A 19,945-nucleotide genomic window follows, 5' to 3' on the forward strand; every position below is an offset into this window, starting at 1 on the left:
ACATTGAGATACCATCTCATATCAGTTAGGATGGTGATCATTAAAAAATCTGGAGACAACAGATACTGGAGAGGATGTGGAGAAATAGGAATGCTTTTACACTGTTGGTGGGAGTACACATTACTTCAACTATTGTGGAAGACAGTGTGGCGATTCCTCAAGGACCTCAAGGAACTCATGGAAATAGAAATTCCATTTGACCCAGAAATCCCATTACTGGGTATATACCCAAAGAATTATAAATTGTTCTCTTATAAAGACACATGCACATATATGTTCCTTGCAGCACTGTTTACAATAGCAAACACTTGGAACCAATCCAAACTATCCATCAAGGATAGACTGGATAAAGAAAATGTGGCACATATATACCATGGAATACTACACAGCCACAAAAAAAGATGAGTTCTTGTCCTTCATAGGGGCATGGATGAATTTGGAAACCATCATTCTCAGCAAACTGACACAAGAACAGAAAACCAAACACTGCATGTTCTCACTCATAGGCAGGTGTTGAACGATTAGAACACATGGACACAGGGAGGGGAGCATCACACACTGAGGACAGTTGGGTGTGGCTAGGGGAGAGACAGTGGGGGGTGGGGAGGATAGGGAGGGATAACGAGGGGAGAAATACCAGATGTGGGTGATGGGAGGAGGAAGGCAGCAAACCACCCTGCCATGTGTGTACCTATGCAACAGTCCTGCATGATCTGCACATATACTCCAGAAATTAAATACAATAATTTAAAAAAGATAAAATAACATGATCTTTCTTTCATATTATGTGTATTAACTAATAGGAAATACATACTTATTGAATTGTTTGGACCCAGCTATTCAATAAAAGAAACTGTTAGAAATTGTAGTGGCTCACCCTGCAATTCCAGCACTTTAGGAGGCCTATGCTGGCAGATTACCTGAGTTCGGGAGTTTGAGAGCAGCCTGACCAACATAGAGAAAACCCATCTCTATTAAAAATACAAAATTAGCTAGGTGTAGTGGTGCATGCCTGTAATCCCAGATACTCGGGAGGCTCAGGCAGGAGAATTGCTTGAACTCGGGAGGTGGAGGTTGCTGGGAACAGAGATTCTGCCATTGCACTCCAGCTGAGACAACAAGTGTGAAACTATGTAAGAAAGAAAAGAACGAAGAAAGGAAGGAAGGAAGGAAAGAAAGAAAAGAAAGAAGAAAGAAAGAAAGAAAGAAAGAAGGAAGGAAGGAAGGAAGGAAGGAAGGAAGGAAGGAAGGAAGGAAGGAAGGAAGGAAGGAAAGAAAAACTGTTCGGTTGTTTGTTGTTTTGTTTTGGTTTTGCCTGGGGTGCTGTGAAAAAATTACTGAGGCACTACAGGTGCTTGAATCAAGCAAGTTTGGGAATATCTGCTTTGGAAGAATCTAAGGAGTTGGTTGATGACATCTTTATTTTGTGTCCCTTTGTTTCACAATGAAGATATTGAGGCTTAGAGAGGTTAATTTGTTAAGATCAGATAATTAGAAAGTGACAGAATTAGGATTTAAACCGTTGCTCAAATCCTGAAATTTTCTCTCTCCAGAAATTTGATATGGTTCACTCATCAATCCAAATCTTTAAGGTGCTTGAAACCTCAGAGAACTCTGAGAATTCTGAATTGCAATCTTTCAACGTTGCCTTCAATTTTCCTATTGATTATTCTTTCTCCTATATTTTTAATCTCCTCCTCTCCACTGAATGCTTCTCTAGCCCATAAAAATGTTCCATTCTTATCTTAAAAGGAGTGGAGGGAAAATCCCTTGACTTTAATAATCTTTTAAGTCATTTTTCCACTACCATCCTTTTGACCACAAACTTCATAGTTTGCTATCTGCCCTTCCTCACCTCCAGTTACAACTCCAACTCTCATTGTAATCCAGCCTCGTATGCTCTGCTGAAATGGTTTTCACCAAGGCTAAGAAATAATTTTTCTAGTTACAAATTTCAAGGTTTCTTTCAAGATCCCCATACAACTTGCCCTTGTATATATTAAAATTGCCTGCACTAGATACTCCATGCATGTTTAGAAATTAATTAGCTCTGCTGGTCTGTCTCAGCAACTTTCCTCAGTTCCAGGCCCATGTTAGTTTCTAGGGTTTCTTGTGAGCAACACTAACTAAATAAAGTTCTGAAAAGATTTGCTCTACGAATAAATTTTCCGACTGCCTCTGAACTCCACATGCCCAACCCTAAATCCCTTCCTCCCCCACTGTAAAGGTCAGCGCTCTTCAGAGAAACAGACCCAATAGGATAGACAGGAGTTCCAGACCAGCCTGGCCAACATGGTAAAACTCTGTCTCTCCAAAAAAAAAAAAAAAAAAAAAAAAAAGATTAGCCAGGGGTGGTGGCACATGTCTGTAGTCCCAGCTACTTAGGAGGCTGAGGCAGGAGAATGGCTTGAACCTGGGAGGCAGAGGTTGCAGTGAGCCAAGATCATGCCATTGCACTCCAGCTTGGGTGACACAATGCAAGACTCCGTCTCAAAAAAAAAAAAAAAAACAGGATAGATAGATAAGAAAGAAACAAAGGAAGGGAGGAAGGGAGGGAAGGAGGGAGGGAGTGGAGGGAGGGAAGGGAGGGAAGGAAGGAAAGAAGAAAGGAAGGAAGGAAGAGAGAGAGAGATAAGTGATGGAGATTTATTACGAGGAATTTGCTCATGTGATTATAGAGGTTGAAAAATCTCACAGTCTGTTGTTATCTGTGAGACGGAAGTCCTGGTAGCCAGCATTGGAGTTCCAGTCTAAACATGCAGGTCCAAGAACCAGGAATGCTGGATTCTAAGGCAGGAGGAGATGGTTGTCCTGACATCTCCGGCAAAGAGAAAATTTGCTCTTCCTCCTTTTCATTCTATCCAGGCCCACAGGTGACTGGACGATGCTCACCCATGTTGGTGAGAGTGGTATTCTCTCACTGATTCAGATGCTAATCTCTTCCAGAAACACCATCACAAACTCCCCCAGAAATAATATTTTATCAGCTATCTGGTTATCCCTTAGCCTCGTTATGGAGACACATAAAATTAACTATCACAATTGCTTCCCACTGTTCTTCCTTTTTCTGTGGTTTAGTAAAAATGCAGACATTTTAAATTTATCTAGAACTAGGTTTGAATAATTCCCCGTGTGACAGTGGAAAATAATTTATTCTCTCCAAGCCTCCCTTTGTTAACCTCTAAAATGAAATATAATAAGTACATTTAATGGCTGTTTTAAGGATTAAATGACAGTGGCCATGGAAAATATGGTACTTAGTAGGATTCAAAATCTGGAGATAACGCAAGTTGCCAGCACTATCACTCTTCTCATCCTCATCAGCATCATGATCATTATCACCTTATGCCCCCAATAGACCCGCTTCTCTTTTATCCTATTGAAAGAAAATGTACCTTAGTAGAAAAAGTGTTCGGTTTAGAGTCAGAAAAATCTGTATTCAAAACCAAACCATATATTTACTCTACAACTTTGGGCAAATAGCTTCATGCCTCTGAGCCTCTGTTCCCTTCTCTACAAAAGGGGAACCTTACCAGTCACCCGTAGTAGAGTCACTAATGATGCACCAGCAGAGAAGGCACTTTATAAATTATATATTGCAACACACATGTAAGTTCTAGCTTACATTTTATTACGGTGTTCATAGGGGCTACCATTCTCTCAGGAGAAAAGTTAAAGTTATCTTTGACATCAGCCTCCATCGCATCAAAAACACAGGGTCCACGTTTTGTTTCCTGACCTTGCTCACACTGGTCAGAGTACACTGGATCAAAAGCACTTTCTTTGTTTTGCATTTACCCTGGACTTACAATTCACATTCATCTCCCAGCAGGGCAAGAGATTTAGCCCCACGGGTGCTATCCCAGCATCTTTTCCCAACACCATATGCTGTTTACTTGCTTGATAAGGTTTTCTAACAAGGTGAGGATACTTTCTGAATATCTCCATATCTTAATGGAAAATTCTCCTTCAACTTTGCAGACGCTTTATCTGTGATTAAATATTAACATTCCCAACCAGCATATTTTTTATTGGAAACTATAAAATATTACAAGTTGCTCTCCTGTTGTCTATTCATGTGACTACCTGAAGCCAGCAGCAGATCGGGAACTGATTAGAGATACACGGGACATTTAAAAAAAGCTGGGAATGCAGAAGTTGGGGTGTGGGAAAGAAGAAAGAACACCAGAATGCTGACACATTCTTTGATAACTGCAAGTGCTGACTTGGAGCTGCTCTTTTTAATGCTCTGATTGGCAGCTACTTCTTGATGTTCTCAGATATCCTATCACCAACTGATGTGCCCCTTGAGATTTATTTATATGATTCACAAAACAGGGGACCAAAATGCAACTGTCAGGAGGATATTATACCAGAATCTGCTTTTAATTCAAAATCTTTAACCCACCAACTTATCCATCTCCAGGAAAAGGTCTCCCTGTCCAAATGGCCTGCATCAGAACTCAGTGAAATGTACAGGGCAGAGGAAGGAGTTCACTTTAACTGATAGCATTCACCATTTTTTACGGTGCTATTCGTCTAAGTGACAAAGCCAGAAAGCAAACCTATACTTCTTTCTGACTTTGTATTGCTTTTCATCCCAGTGGGACCAGCAGACAAGGGGGACACACAAAGAAGTCCTTCAAATGGTGAAATGCGCTTAAGACTTTTTTCAGAAGGGGGAAGAAAAGAAATGATCAACAAATATGATTCAAGTTTGTCGTAGTTTGGGAAAAAATGTTGAAGCTTGACTTCTGCAAATTCTACATGACTTCTCTGGATCCAATTAGAGATAAAGGGACAAATGGAAGAAGCTGCTGTGGCTTGCATTTTGGCTTAATATAAAAGAGGTAAGTATACAGAACAGTGTAAAGAATGAGTTAGCTTACAAGGTGCTGAGATCCCCCCAAAGGTATTCCAATACAGGTCTAACAGCCATTTGGGGGAAGTGTCATAGAGATAATTCAAACATTGGAGAGAAGGTTGGGTGGATGGCCTCTAATGATATTTCTAGGCTTGAGGGTCTGTGATTCTCTAAGGTGGAATTCGAAGAAGAGAAAGGGTTGTACATATCAGTAGTGAAATTAGAACAATTTTCTTGTCTCCTTTTGATCCAAATGGAACTGAGTTCTGATCACTTTACTGAGTGAGAGGGTATATATCCCATCCCATAATGGGAGGGGCTAATATTAATAATATGGATACTAGCAACAAGCACTGTGACAATGGTAATTTAGATTTAGTTTTGGCTGTGTGCCAAGCACTGTGTTAAGCACTTTCCAAGCAATATCTTCTCTTCTCAGAATAACCCTATAAGGATGAAACTGTAATTATTCCTACGAATTTGGAGTTGAGGGAACCCTATAAGGATGAAACTGTAATTATTCCTACGAATTTGGAGTTGAGGGAATTTGTTTGTTTAAGGTCACTAGGACCTCCTTTATAGATAGAAACATTGTAGCCCTGAAGGTTAAATGAGTTACCCAAAGCTTCAGAGCATCTTTGAAGCAGAAATATCAAAAAGGAGAAAAGGCTTGGAGTTAGAAGACTGGAGACTTCGGTTCTAGATATGTCAGTGTATGTCCATTAGTGTGCTAGTTACATGATCTCATTCCACTGCACGACAACTCTGGAAGAGTGATATTATCTTCGCCTCCCTTTTGTGAATAAGGAAACTGAAGATCAGATAGGTCAAGTAACTCCCCCAACATTGTACGGCAAAGTAGAGGTAAAACTCAACATTTTAGGCTGATTACCCTGTTAGCATGCAGAAAACTTCTCTACTTTAGTCAGATCTCAGGAAAGTCACTTCGCATCTTTCAGCCTCGGCTCTCTCATTTGAAAAAAGAGACAATGTTGTAAGTGTCCCTGTTTCATCAATTGTCCAGGGTTGTTAGAGATCCCAATAGTGCAGACAAAAGTATTTTATGAATGAAATGTAGGGTACCTAATTATCACAAGCTTTTGGGTCTCCTGATTATAAAGCCTGGGGGAATTCCATACTTGCTACTAGATTTCTGGTCTCTGAAAGTGGTATCTGGAGGCCGGGGCCTGCAGTTTCTGAAGGTGGGGCAGTGATTCTCATGTGCCAGGACCACAGTGGGTAACACCCTGTAGCTGTGTATTAGTTAATTTTCACACTGCTATAAAGAATACCTGAGACTGGGTAATTTATGAAGGAAAGAGGTTTAATTGACTCATGATTCTACCTGGCTGGAGAAGCTTCAGGAAACTTACAATCGTGGCAGAAGGCAAGGGGAAGAAAGTACCTTCCTCACAGGATGGCAGGAGAGAAAAAGATTGTACGGGGGGAAGTGCCACCTTTAAACCATCAGATGGCATGAGAACTCCCTCACTATCACTGTCACAAGAATAGCATGGGGGAAGGGTCCCCCATCATCCAATCACCTCCCATCAGGCCCCTCCCTCCCTTGATACATGGGGATTACAATTGGAGATGAGATATGGGTGGGGACACGGAGCCAAATTTTATCAAGCTGTAAGCAGGTGAGAGAAGATGTTGGCCGCCCTGCCCAGCACTGTACTTGGTGAATCTCAGAAAGCACAAAGTCAGAAGAAAACATACTTTTCTCCCCCCACATGGAGTCTTTGTCACTTGGGCTGGAGTGCAGTGATGGGATCTCAACTCACTGAAACCTCCATCTCCCAGGTTCAAGTAATTCTCCTGCCTCAGCCTCCAGAGTAGCTGGGATTACAGGTGTACACCACCACACCTGGATTTTTTTTTTTTTTTTGTAATTTTTGTAGAGATGGGGTTTCACACCATGTTGGCCAGGCTGGTCTCAAACTCCTGACCTCAAGTGATCTACCCACCTTGGCCTCCCAAAGTGCTAGGATTACAGGCAGGAGCCACCATGCCTAGCCTGAAAACATACTTTGAATGAGCTCAACTTAATAGGGATCAGGCCTCCCATCTCATTATCTGGGTCCTCCCTCACACAAGTGGTGGTGTCTCTTTGCTCTTGTTTGTACCTGAACTGTATTTGTAGTGAAGCTTCTTCAAGTGCCGCTGCCTGGAAGGTGCTTTCACTTTGGCTTCTGCCCTGAAACCTCTTCTGTATGCTTCCAGTTTGGAGGACAGAATCTGTCTGCTAAGATCCCTACAGGTATGCCTTCTTTCCTCGCTGGCATTTGTAAAATTTTTCCTTAATACATTTAATGTTAGATAACTTATTCTCAAAATATGGAATCTATTGAAAGGCCAAGTGCTTGAGGTTTTCAGAGCCCTTCCAAGGTTCTGTGCACGGAAAGGCCTACAACCGGCAGTCAGAAGACCTAGCATTTGGCTCCTGCCTCTGCCAGGGGGATTTATGTTCATTGAACAATCCCCTGTCTATTGAGGAGATACAACTGCAGTAAAAGAACTAGAAGTGCTTGCCAGAAAGAAGAATGGTGTGCTGAAGTGCTCAGAGCAGGCACTTGATCCATCCTGGAATAAAGGATTGCAGGCAGTGAAGGCTTCTTGGAGGAGGTGTGATGAAGCTGAAAATGGGGAACAGCATGTTGAAAGACACAGACTGGCAGTGGTGCATTCAGTGACCAAACATCACTGGGAGTGGATGGAGCACAGGGAATCTCAAAACATGGTGATGCTGGATCATGAAGAATCTTGTATTCTAGGTAGAGGACTATGGCCTTTTCCTAACATCAACGAGGAGTCATCGGAGAACATCGGTTAATCAGGGAATTGGAAAGGTGAATACTTAAAAAGGTCCTCTTGGCCTTTTAACTGCAGAAAAGAATTCTGCTGTTTGAATGGCAGATTAGAAGGGGCAGGACAGACTGAAACTAGCCAGGACACCAGGGCAAACATAAGGTCAGTAGAGGACAGATGAGGTCTAATTTAAGGAAGGCATGGGAAAGAAGGTGACAGAAGAATTTCAGGGTGCAACTTGCTTCTTGGAGTTTATTTGCAAAATGTGGGTGTCCCTGTGGTCTACACCGTCCATCCTCCTGTGACTTTTCTCTCCATAGATTCCCAGTATTTCAAGAGGTTATGTCTACCAACCTGTATTTATTCGGGGATAATTAGTTTTCCAATAAGTACCAATTTTAGTTGATATAATTCCCACCAAAAGCAATTAAAGTCTGATTTTATTGGGGAGATATATGGTTCCCGTTAGCATTTTTGAAATATTGAAAAGAGTTCACGGACTGCCATTATGTCTTCTGGACTCTTCTTGCCAGAGTGAGAGAAGCAGAGAGTTTGGAAACCACTTGATCTATTTATCCATAATAAGATTCACCTCTGATATTTGTTAAGTCTAGGAAGTAACTCTCTTCAATAAAGATTGTGTAAGTTGCAAAGCACTATTCATGTGAGGTATTGTTATAACTCATTATGGCTATGTAAATTCTCCCAAAATAATAGACCTCAGACACATGATGAGGTAAGATGGGAGCCACTATTATTTAACAAGTGAGAAACTGGAGGCTCAAAGAGGTTGAACATTTGGTTTGAAAACAGCAAATCAGCAGAAATAGCAGCAATTGCTTCCCCTGCTTGACTTCCTTGGGCATCTGCTGATTTTAAAGAGTGTTTGAAGTCATGCTCTCCCCACCTTCCAACCTTCCCATTTAGTGGAAAGTGATTCATTCCTTGGTGTAAGGGAGGAAGGAATAAAATACTGGGGCTAATAAGAGATGCAAAAGGGCCAGGTGCAGTGGCTCATGCCTGTAATCTCAGCACTTTGGGAGGCCGAGATGGGTGGATCACCTGAGGTCAGGAGTTTGAGACCAGCTTGGCTAACATGGCGAAAGCCCGTCTCTACTAAAAATACAAAAAATAACCGAGTGTGGTAGTGGGTGCTTGTAATCCCAGCTACTCGGGAGGCTGAGGCAGGAGAATCTCTTGAAGCTGGGAGAGGGAGGTTGCAGTGAGCCGAGATGGTGTCACTGCACTCTGGGGGAATTTATCAGTGAAATTAACCTCAGGGGTGAGGAATAGAGGTGATTGCCTGCACCCAATCCCAGGGTCAGTGAGGAGCTGGGAGATGCTGCAGAGCAAGATCATGCATGGTTAGGAGGAGTTTCGAGGTCATTCAATTCAACACTCTAGTGGGTGGAGACCCAAGACATGATTAAAAAACCGGTAAGTGGCCGGGGTGAAATTAAAGCCCTACACAAATCTGAAATGCTTATGGAAGGAATAAATGGGTTCTGACCTTAAATATCAAGATTTGCTTACCTACAATTTGTTTGAAATAAAGCACATTTTAGACTAATACATTTAACATGATTCTATTTATATATTAAAGAAGTAGTCACTATACCTCAGTTCCCTTCTTCATCATTTTGGGTAGAAATAACACTTAATAGCAATGTCATAGAGATTAAATGAGTTAATCCACATAAAGTTATAGAACTGTGCCTGGCATAGAGTAAGTATTATGAAAATGTATGTTCTCATATTTATTACTATATCTGTCTGTTAATATGCCTGTGACTGCATAGGATAGATACGATGGTTTACACAGCTAACAGTAAACGGTGGCTACTTGTTGGGGAGAAGTGGAATGGAGAGATTTAAAAAGGTCTTTTTGGCCATAATCATTTATATATTTTATTTTGTGTGCTTGTATTGTTAATTATTTATTTCTTTTCAGCGAGACAGTATTCGTGTACCACATAATAATAAAAAATTGGGCTAAGACTTTCATCATATAATAGTTCTGAAAACGCAAAACAAACAAATGATATATTTTCACGTATTGTTTACCCATTTGTTCTCCAGCCCACTTGTACCTATTTGCCTATTTTGTCCTAGGCACTGTTCTAACGCTAGAGATACAGCAATGAACAAAACAGACAAGCCACCCTTGCTTTCCTGTGAAAGGTGTGTACACAGGAATACACAAGTAGAATATTTACTATATTAGTTGGAGGCTGGTTCTGTAGGGCCAATAAAGCCAGAAGTTTAAACAGGAAGGACGAGAGGAAGTAATGTTGCAAGTTTAATTCAGGTGGACGGGAAAGACCTTGCTGAGAGGAAGCATCTGAGTAAAGACCTGAAAGGCGGCAGGCAGGGAGCTACACAGTTATTTGAGAGAAGAGCATTCTAGGCATCGTTGCATTTAATCCTCTCAATAATCCTTACTATAACCTTGGAAGGTTAGTATTACTAGTGTCCTCGTCTACAGATGGGGAAATTGAAAGACTCAGCATAGTGCTCTTCCTAATGTGTTAGTGGCCCTCTGTCTCCTATGCCTATGTTCAAAAAAAGATTTGTAGCTGAGTGTAGAGCAGCTTGAGGTACCTCAACGGCTACCCGAAAGCTGCAAGACTGAGGAATGAGTCCTTTAGTACTCCTCTTGTACTACCCTGCAATGTCAGAAGGTGGCAGAGCATTTCTCCCTCACCCTCCCTCTGCTTTCCTCATCCTTTTCCTTTCCTGAGCTTAGGTGGGACACAGAGATGCAAGCAGAATACCGCAACCCATGCCAAACCTTCACACCAGCCTCCTCACTAACCTTGGCTCATCCAATGTTCTCCTAACACACCGATACAAGATTGGGTTGCAGAGTGGAGATGTGACAGGTACATAGCGTTTGTAGACAAAAGACCAGGCGTCTTGCCATCTGTGTGAACATGGCCAACCCTCTCTGAGCCTTGACTTCCAAAAATTAAAAAGGCCTCACAGATTTATGTTGCAGATCAAATTAGAAGCAAAGATAACTTGCTAACAATAATGTGGTTCGCAGATATTTAGATAAGAGTAGATGGGCTAATACGTGTTCTATTCATAGAAGTTTAAACTGAAGCTTTAGGTCTGAACAAAAAAGACAGCAAGAATGATGGAAATAAGATCTCATTTAGGGATCCAAGTGCCCAGACTATAGGGCCACTATTTTGTTTCAGAAACAAAATCCAATGATGTTGAGAGAGAAAACAATAAATATTTTGTTTTGTAACTTTGAAGCAAAACTCAATAAATGTGGTTGTACCCGGTTCCATATCCATTCCACTTTCCTCATCCGGGGAAACACCTGTTATCATTGGAGTTACTTTATAGCACTAGACTTCTCTCATTCAATCATGTACAGCTGCACAATAGCCAGAACAAACTTCATAAAATACCAATCTAAATAGGCTCCTCCCCTGTTGAAAACCCCTCTGTGGCTCCCTATTGCCTTAAAAAGAATTTTTAAATTCCTCAACATGGTCAAAAAGCCTCTGATCAGGCCTTTGCCAACGCCTCCAGACTCATCTCTTACCATTATTCTTCCCCATTTTTGCCCAACAACCGTAGTAAGCTCCAGCCAATCTGAGCCACTTGTGGTTCTCCCAATGTGTCATATTCTTTCTCATTTGGATTTTCTCACTTGACATTGATATTGCCCACAGACTGCCCATCTCTCCACCACTGTGCCCTCCCACCCCATGCTGCTACACCACCCCTAATTGTCCAGCAAAACCATTTGTCACCCTGGATCATAATAATTTGCAGTCAATATCTCCAACCAGATTATAAGCTCTGTGAGGGTCATGCTGTCATGTTCACTGTTTAATGCACTAAAACCTACCACAGTTTCTGGCATAAAGAGGTGTCAGTAGAAGAAGAAAATTAAATAATTAGCATTTATTAGACTCTTTCTGTATAGTAGGTACTATGTTAAACACTTAGCACAGTAATCATTTAATTGTCATTTTGAAGGCATCAATCCTTCAGAAACGACCCTGGCTAGTAAGGATGTGGATACCGGGGACTGTCAGGCATTAACTCTTTAGTAGTTGTATTGTCTAGAGGTCCAGAGCATTTTGGGGCAGGAGGCTGGGATGTCCAGGTATGTACATGTGAGCATGTGCATGTATGTTTTTGGTGTATATGTTTTGTGTGAGTGTGCAGCTGCTATTTACCAAAGAAACAGAATTATTTAAAACAAACTTTAGGCAGCAAAGCTATACTTAGTGTGACCGTCCAATTTATTGTCCAGACTGGGATATATGGAATTGGCATTATTAATAAGTAAGTAAATCAGCAATTCGGAATCAAGTGATTCTGAAATGTTAGTATGCATCGGAATCACTTTGGAGGGTTTGTAAAAACACAGATTGCTGAGATCCACCCAGAGTTTCCGATTCAGTGGGTCTTGGGAGTGGCATGAGAATGTGCATTTCTGGCAGGATACCAAGTAATTCTGAGAGAGGCAGAGGCAGAGACGTAGAAAAAGAGAGAAACGGAGAGAGAGAGAGAGAGAGAGAGAGAGAGAGCGAGAGAGAGAGAAACAAATATACGATGAACAACTACAAAATCTAGAAACAATGAAGCAACCTAATTTCTCTGTGGCTTAATTACCTTTTTACATTTTCCAGCCTTAAGTTTTTCAGTTTTAAAGCAGTTGTTATATTGTAATTTGCTTTAGAGAAGGTAATACAGAGCAGTGATTCTCAAATTTTACTTCCTGGTAAATTAATTTAAAGAAATGAAAATAAGTGATTCCTGGGAGAATAACAGCTTCTTTTTTTTTTTTTTTTTTTTTTTTTTTTGAGTCGGAGTTTCACTCTCTTTACCCAGGCTGGAGTGCAATGGCGCAATCTCGGCTCACCGCTACCTCCGCCTCCTGGGTTCAGGCAATTCTCCTGCCTCAGCCTCCCAAGTAGCTGGGACTACAGGCACGCGCCACCATGCCCAGCTAATTTTTTTTGTATTTTTAGTAGAGACGGGGTTTCACCATGTTGACCAGGATGGTCTCGATCTCTTGACCTCGTGATCCACCCGCCTCGGCCTCCCAAAGTGCTGGGATTACAGGCTTGAGCCACCTCGCCCGGCCCGAGAATAACAGCTTCTATGAGTAGATAACATTTCTAGATTAAAGGCACTGAGAAGGTCTGCATAAAGAAATTTGCATAATTGAAAATCCAATTTCATTTTTTCCCCCGAATGCTTTATAATTTTTGTTTCCCTAGAGCAGTCTTATCATTTTATGAAACAAAATTTTCTGGGCACCCAATTTGGAAAATAACTGTGGTGGTGAAAGCGTTTTGTAAAATGTAAGTCGCCATTTAGAGCATGATAATACTAACATTTGAATGATATTTTTGTAGTTCATAATAGACTTTACAATTCAGAGGATAATTTGATTATCTCAAAGACCTAAAAACCTGATCAAGAAGGAATAACAAGTATGAAATCCAAAGTTTGGAAAAGTTGTTTAGGATCATCCCAAGGAGAAATGGCAGAAGCAAGATTTGGAAATTAGGTTTTCTGACTTCTTGACATCAGGATGTAGAAAAAGTAAGAAGTTGGAAAATTTGAGTCAAAAACAGCAGTCAAAGAGATGTGTATGTTTACGCAGCAGAGAAGGGCATCCTGAGAAAGTGACTTCTCTCACAGCCAAGTTTATGCCACGAGAAGTTATAAGATGTTCATCTGATATTAGCGAGGTAATGAGAAGAGGGAAAAGAAGACTGCTCTCAGTCAGAGCTCTGTGAGAGCCAGGGAGTGGGTTCCGGACCGATGGCATTTGAATGATGTTCTGTAATTGGTTGGTAAATAGATGCTCATATTTTCTTTAATTGCCTGGAATGCAGCCCCAGCATTGTGCCTCCATCCTGCTTGAGCCAAGTATGGGGTCCCAGCTGCGATCACAACATTGAGTCTTTTGACTTCTGATCATTTCGTGCAGACAACTGATTGTACCATTCAAGAGCTTGAGTAGACACAGTGACACCATAACATTGCTCAGTTACTGCAGCTGATGCTCCATGCCATTGGGTGCCTATGTGCCCCAATTTCTTCAGCAAGAAGAGATTGGGGCAACATAGTAAGATAAAAGGGAGGGAGAAATAGATAGATCACATGAGTGACTCATCTGTGCTAGACTGATGCCTGGTTGGACTATTCAATATCATCTCATCTCTCTTACTTTAGAGATGGGAAAACTGAGGCAAAGAGAAGAACATAGCCTGCCAGAGGTCTCATAGAGCCAAAGGCAGAAAGAAGGCTAAACCAGAGCTGTCAGAGTCTGTGTAGGGCCGTTTTAACTACAACCAACTTCTGTTCAAAATACTTATGGCCAGTTATTTTCAAAATGTGTTTTCCAAGTACTTAAGGTTTTAAAGTTAGCCTGGAAAGCTAAAAGAAAAGGAAGAAGAAGTAGAAGACGGCACAGGGTATGCAGGGAGTATTTGGGATCTGTACCCCCTTCACCATGCATATGCTTCAACCAAAACTACTCCTGTTTTGCACAGTGTGCTTTTGCGGAAGATTTTGTTTGGCCAGAGTGTTCTGATCCCTAAAGGAAAGCTCAAAAGCAATTTCTCCAGAGGAACTCATAAAAAATTCTCCAGGCCCGGCGCTGTGGCTCACACCTGTAATCCCGGCACTTTGGGAGGCCGAGGCGGGTGGATCCCACGGTCAAGAGATCGAGACCATCCTGGTCAACATGGTGAAACCCCGTCTCTACTAAAAATACAAAAAAAATTAGCTGGGCATGGTGGCGCATGCCTGTAGTCCCAGCTACTCAGGAGGCTGAGGCAGGAGAATTGCCTGAACCCAGGAGGCGGAGGTTGCAGTGAGCCGAGATCGCGCCATTGCACTCCAGCCTCGGTAACAAGAGCGAAACTCCGTCTCAATAAAAAAAAAAAAAAAAAAATCATTCTCCAACTTTGTGTACGTTTGATTTTCTCACATAATGTGATGTTTATCTCTATAGTCATGGGCATGGATAAGTTATCCTGACATTCCAAACTGACCACTGGAAGTATAGGATTTTTCATTTATTCACCCAACATGGCCCTGCTCACGGCATAGAGTGTATAGCAGTGGGCAAAACAGGCAAAATGCCTGGCTACAGAACTGGTGATAATCTTTCTGATTTTGCCATAAATAACCATCCTTTCCGAGGGAGGAGTGACTTCTGAGCTAAGAAAGAGCTTTCATATCTCTTGCCTCTCTCAGCAGAATCTCGGAAGCAGAGGGAGGAGGCATTACCATGGCCATTTCCAAAGAAGGCGCTTAGAGCACAGAACAGAAACAGGCAGAACTGAAACCCCTATGTCATCTGAGAAATGATGCCTGATTCTAGAGTCTAGCACATTTTCTCAAATACATATTTAGCTGACTGGATGGTGTGTGAACAACAGTGATAATAACGATGATGATTAATATATTTTACTAGTCAAGTTTCTTCAGAGAAAAAGAACCAATAGAATATATCTCTTTCTCTCTTTACATCTACCTACCTACCTACCTACCTGCCTACCTACCTATCTGCAGCATCATTATTATGTGTTTATTTCCTATTGAATAGACATAGATATTTGCCCATGTCTATTCATTTCTCTCTCTCTCTCTCTTTCCCTCTATTTACTTCCCTACCTACCTATCAAGAAGAATAAAAGGCAGAGTTCAAATCATAGAAATCACAAATATGATGGTAAAGGATTTGTACTGTGGGCATCTAGGACTAGTGGAATGTATGAAACAGGGCTTATGTGATTTTCCTAGGGTGTTGGACATGATTTATAAGGTTTTACAAATACAGTGAACATAACACTCTCTTCAAGCTCCCACCCTGCCATTAGCACACAGACTGGATTCTGACAGTTACATACCTGTACCAAAGCACTTTGCATCATTTCTTTCAATTGATCATTACTTCCATCCTCAGCACAATCAGAAAAGGATCACAGCTGGAGCATGTTCATGGCTCAATCATTCTTGCCAAATAGAAGAACTCCTTTCATTTTCAAGGGAGAGGTCAGGCCCACAGAAGGCAAGAGACCTGTAAGGAAATTGAGATAGATGATGAAAAAGAAAAGACAAAACCCAGGTGGCTTTACACCAGAAAATTTGCCCTCTGCTCCCTAGGAGGCATCTGGGAAAGTACAGAGATGTTTTTATTTGGTTACAACTGGGGAAGAACTACTGGCCTCTGACAGATAGAGGCTGAGAAGGTTGCTAAGCTTTCTGTAATGCATAGATCTCCTTAACAAAGAATTTTTTGGCTCAAAATTTCTATCATGCTGAGCTTGAGAAACCTGGCTTTACATCATGCTTGGATCAAGCTATTGTTGAATGGGATTCTTGCAAACTATCTGGTTTCCTTATGGCTAGTTGAGCAAAGATGAGTGACTTCTCCAAGGTCACATGGTGAAATCAAAACTCATTTCATGGCTTCACTAACTTCCATTTCAGTCCTAACATTAATGCTTCTCACTACCCTGCATGGAAGTCAGGTACATAGTGTCTGATGGGGACAGAAAAGAGATGCTCTCTCAAACTGGCCACAGGAAGTTGTCATCTGGCAAAGTGGACCAAAGTTGTATGGTAGTCACTAACACCCTAATTAGAAGTCAAACAACAAAAAGCAAAACAACAACAACAACAACAACAAAAAACACCCAGATCCTAATGGAGCAAAAAATTATAGTCATAACAGATGGAATTAATCCTTATGGGGTGCCTGTTTCTGTTTAGGAATTTTGTTAAGAATTCGGGATGTAGGCCGGGTATGGTGGCTCATGTCTGTAATCCCAGCACTTTGGGAGGCCAACGTGGGCAGATCACCTGAGGTCAGGAGTTTGAAACCAGCCTGGCCAACATGGTGAAACCTCATCTCTACTAAAATACAAAAAATTAGCCAGGCATGGTGGTGCAGGCTTATAATCTCAGCTACTTGGGAGGCTGAGGCAGGAGAATCGCTTCAATCCAGGAGACAGAGTTTGCAGTGAGCAGAGATCGTGCCACTGCACTCAGCATGGGCAACAGAGAGAGACTCTATCTCAGAAAAAAAAATTGAGGATTTAATAATGAATAAGACACTGTTCCTGCTCTCTCAGCACATACACATGCTAAAAAATATACTCCCCACTTCCTAAACTTTGAGGATTCAGTGATTAAAAATCTAGGCACTGGACCTAAATGAACTGATTTTATCACTTCTTCACCATGTACTAGCCAGTGGAGCTTAGGCAAGTAACTTAACCTCACTAAACGTGAGTTTTCTTATCTGTAAAATGAGGAAAATAATATTCACCTCATAGTCTTGTCTTAATGATAGAATGAGGCAAGCAACCTCTAATGTTTAATATACTGCTGGGCAAAGCAAGTAGAAAGAAGAGCAATAGTAGTTCTAATTGTTACAGACAGAAGTCCTGAATCCGTGGCTTTCCTCGCCAACTCTCAGCCTAAGTGACCTTAGATAAGTAACTCTCCATTTCTGGATCTCAGTAAAATGAAGAGATTGAGCTACCCCCTTGTGGTCTATGAATCTTGCTTTCTATCCTCTAAGTGACTCTTGGGTCCATCCCTGCTCCTCTAAAGGTTGGCCATCTATTCCACCACATGCTAATGTAGCCCAGCCAAGGTAGAGATGGCCGAATCTCCGTGTTTCAGCAAAGCAAATGAGATGACAAAACTTTGGTTTTAGGCAATCCAGCTAGCTTCTCAGGCTGTCCACTGGCTATGCCTGGCTGCTCAGAATACATATCAGTGCCAGCCTGCAGTGATCATGAACAAAGCCATTAGAGAGATTACGGTAGTATTTTTATTTTTAACCAAATGACTCACTCCCCCTCGGGCTGTGAGCTGTCAAAGGGACAGGAAGGGAACAGAAGATGTTAGAAACGCAAGTTCAGGACAGTTTCGCCCCACTGGGAGCCAACCGCAGGGGATACTACACAGTCTTTCTCAGCTTAATCAGGCCTAGAGAAAGGCGTTTAAACCAAAAAGACTGTCTCAGGGCTGTAACTCTAGGAAAAAGGAAAAGAAGGGCAATCACATAGCCAGTACGTGACAGTGGCAGAACAGAACCCTAGCTAGTGATGAAGGAAGGTGTTAATTCACATTAAGGGCTGAGAACTTTCTGGACTCTGGATTCCAGATATTGGCTTAGATCAGGAGCTTTTAAATTGTGTTTTGCAGAGTCATAGAAGTTACTCTGGAAGCCTTTCACGAGGTCCATGTCTTCTCCTCTGCTTCAACCGGATTGATTCTCCTGTATTCACTTCACTTATTAAGATCATAAGAAGTTAATGTAATTATTGGGTCCTTATTATGTGCGAGGCATTGTACAAAACACTCAACAGGTGTGAAGTCATTTAACTTTATAACAACCTTAGGAAATATTTACAATTACTATTGCTATTTTACACTTTACAAAATGGAGGTTTAATGCCAAGGTAAATCACTTGCCCTGAGTTAGAAGGCTCAAAAGCAGCTTTGAACTAGAAATAAGACCTGTCTGTCTGCAAAGCCCATTTTCTTAACTGCAATGCTACATGGCTCCCCATGCTGGGTTTCAATGTAAGCTTTTATTTTCAAAAAGTGTTCCACGGTTATTTTAAAAGGAATGAAATAGAAGTCTAAAAGTGACTGATTAGATGTTCTGAGATCCCTCCCAGCTCTAAATTTCTAACTTTTATGATTTACAGAAGAAAAAGCAGGGGCTGCGTTACCAAGACTGATGGTGAGGGACAATGGACGGGGTGTGAGTTAATAATAGCAGCTTGTGTCTGAGCACTTAACAGGTCAAGGGATGCTCTAAATCCTTCATACACATTAACTTATTTAACCCTTGCACCAACCTTCTGTGCTAAGTGCTATCATTATTCCCATTTCTAGATAAGGAAACATAACACAAGAGGTTATAACTTTCAAGGTCACACAAACAGAGGGTAGCAGGCCAGGTTCCAGAGCCTGTGTTATTTGCTACTGTGCTCTGCTGAGATGACTTAGTCTTGGAGAAGACAATTTTCCTTAATATTGGCATTTAGTTTTCAACATCGCACCAATGCAAATTTATGTTAATAGACATGTAGATCAGCCGCTGTCCTGGCATTGGTGCCAGCTTCCCCTCAGGGACATTGATGCAACAAAATTTGGCCATTGTCACTGATTTGAGCTATCACAGTGGTAGGCATTTCAATAATTCCCCACATTTCTCGGGCTTGGAAGAAATAAATGTATATTATATAGCTATGGGGCTAGACATGCTGAACTTTTGCATCTTCTTTTTCAGAGAGGCATTTCTAAAAAATATCCAACTGTGGATAGTCCGTATCCATCAAAAATGAGATAATGATACCTCGCTTCTGCCTAGGACTGCATTTTCATGCCCATTGCTGCATTTGGGACTTGCCGCAGTCCTGCGACAAAGGAAAAGCAAAGGGGATCACTCCTCATACATGGGAGGCAGCATGACAGAGGACGAAGGGGCTTCCTTAGGATTCTGCTGAAATTGGTTGGCTTGGTTTATCTTCCTATGACTCCAAGCCTCTTCACCAGCGATTTTTCCTGACACTGCCATACTGCTTTCTTTGCTGTATGCAGAGAAGCTAGTATACAGTCTGCCCCATAGAAAGAAAGGGAAAGGAAACTGCCTCACCTGTCTCTTTAAGCATGGATGCCTGCATTCACAGAAGACCAGCATTCAAGTAAAAAAGAGAGAAAGTGGGATTCGCTGAGTAACTACTATGTCTGGCAGAGTGTCCTGTGCTTTGGGTAGGCTAACCATATGATTCATTGCCTTTTGGGAATTAAAGGGGTGCCGTTAATAATTACATCAGGACCACAGGCAAAAACTGAGACCATCCTGGACAAGTCAAGACATATGGTCACCCTTGCTGAAAAGCGAATATTCATTTCATATTCACCATAGTCCTCTAATGTAGGTGACTTTCTCTTTGTTCTGAATCTCAGAAAGGTAAATCATGCCCAGGGTCACATAGCAGATCTGTCTGTCCGATTCTAAAACCCTGGGTTAAGGCACACATCAGAGATGGGGACTCTTGACACTCCAGCCACACAAGAGCTGACCCTAGAGGTTGCTTAGCTGTCAAGCCTTTTCTTCCCCATCACTTTCCCAGCCATCGTCCTTGGCCCGGGGAGCTTGGGTGGGGTGTGATGACTGTGCTGCCCCAGCAGAGGGCAGTGTTGCCATGCCTGCCAAGGCAGAGGGCTGCCCGAAATGGGAGGGAGCCT

Source organism: Callithrix jacchus, chromosome 1 (genome assembly GCF_049354715.1).
Source record: "Callithrix jacchus isolate 240 chromosome 1, calJac240_pri, whole genome shotgun sequence".
In the NCBI taxonomy this organism is placed as follows: domain Eukaryota; kingdom Metazoa; phylum Chordata; class Mammalia; order Primates; family Cebidae; genus Callithrix; species Callithrix jacchus.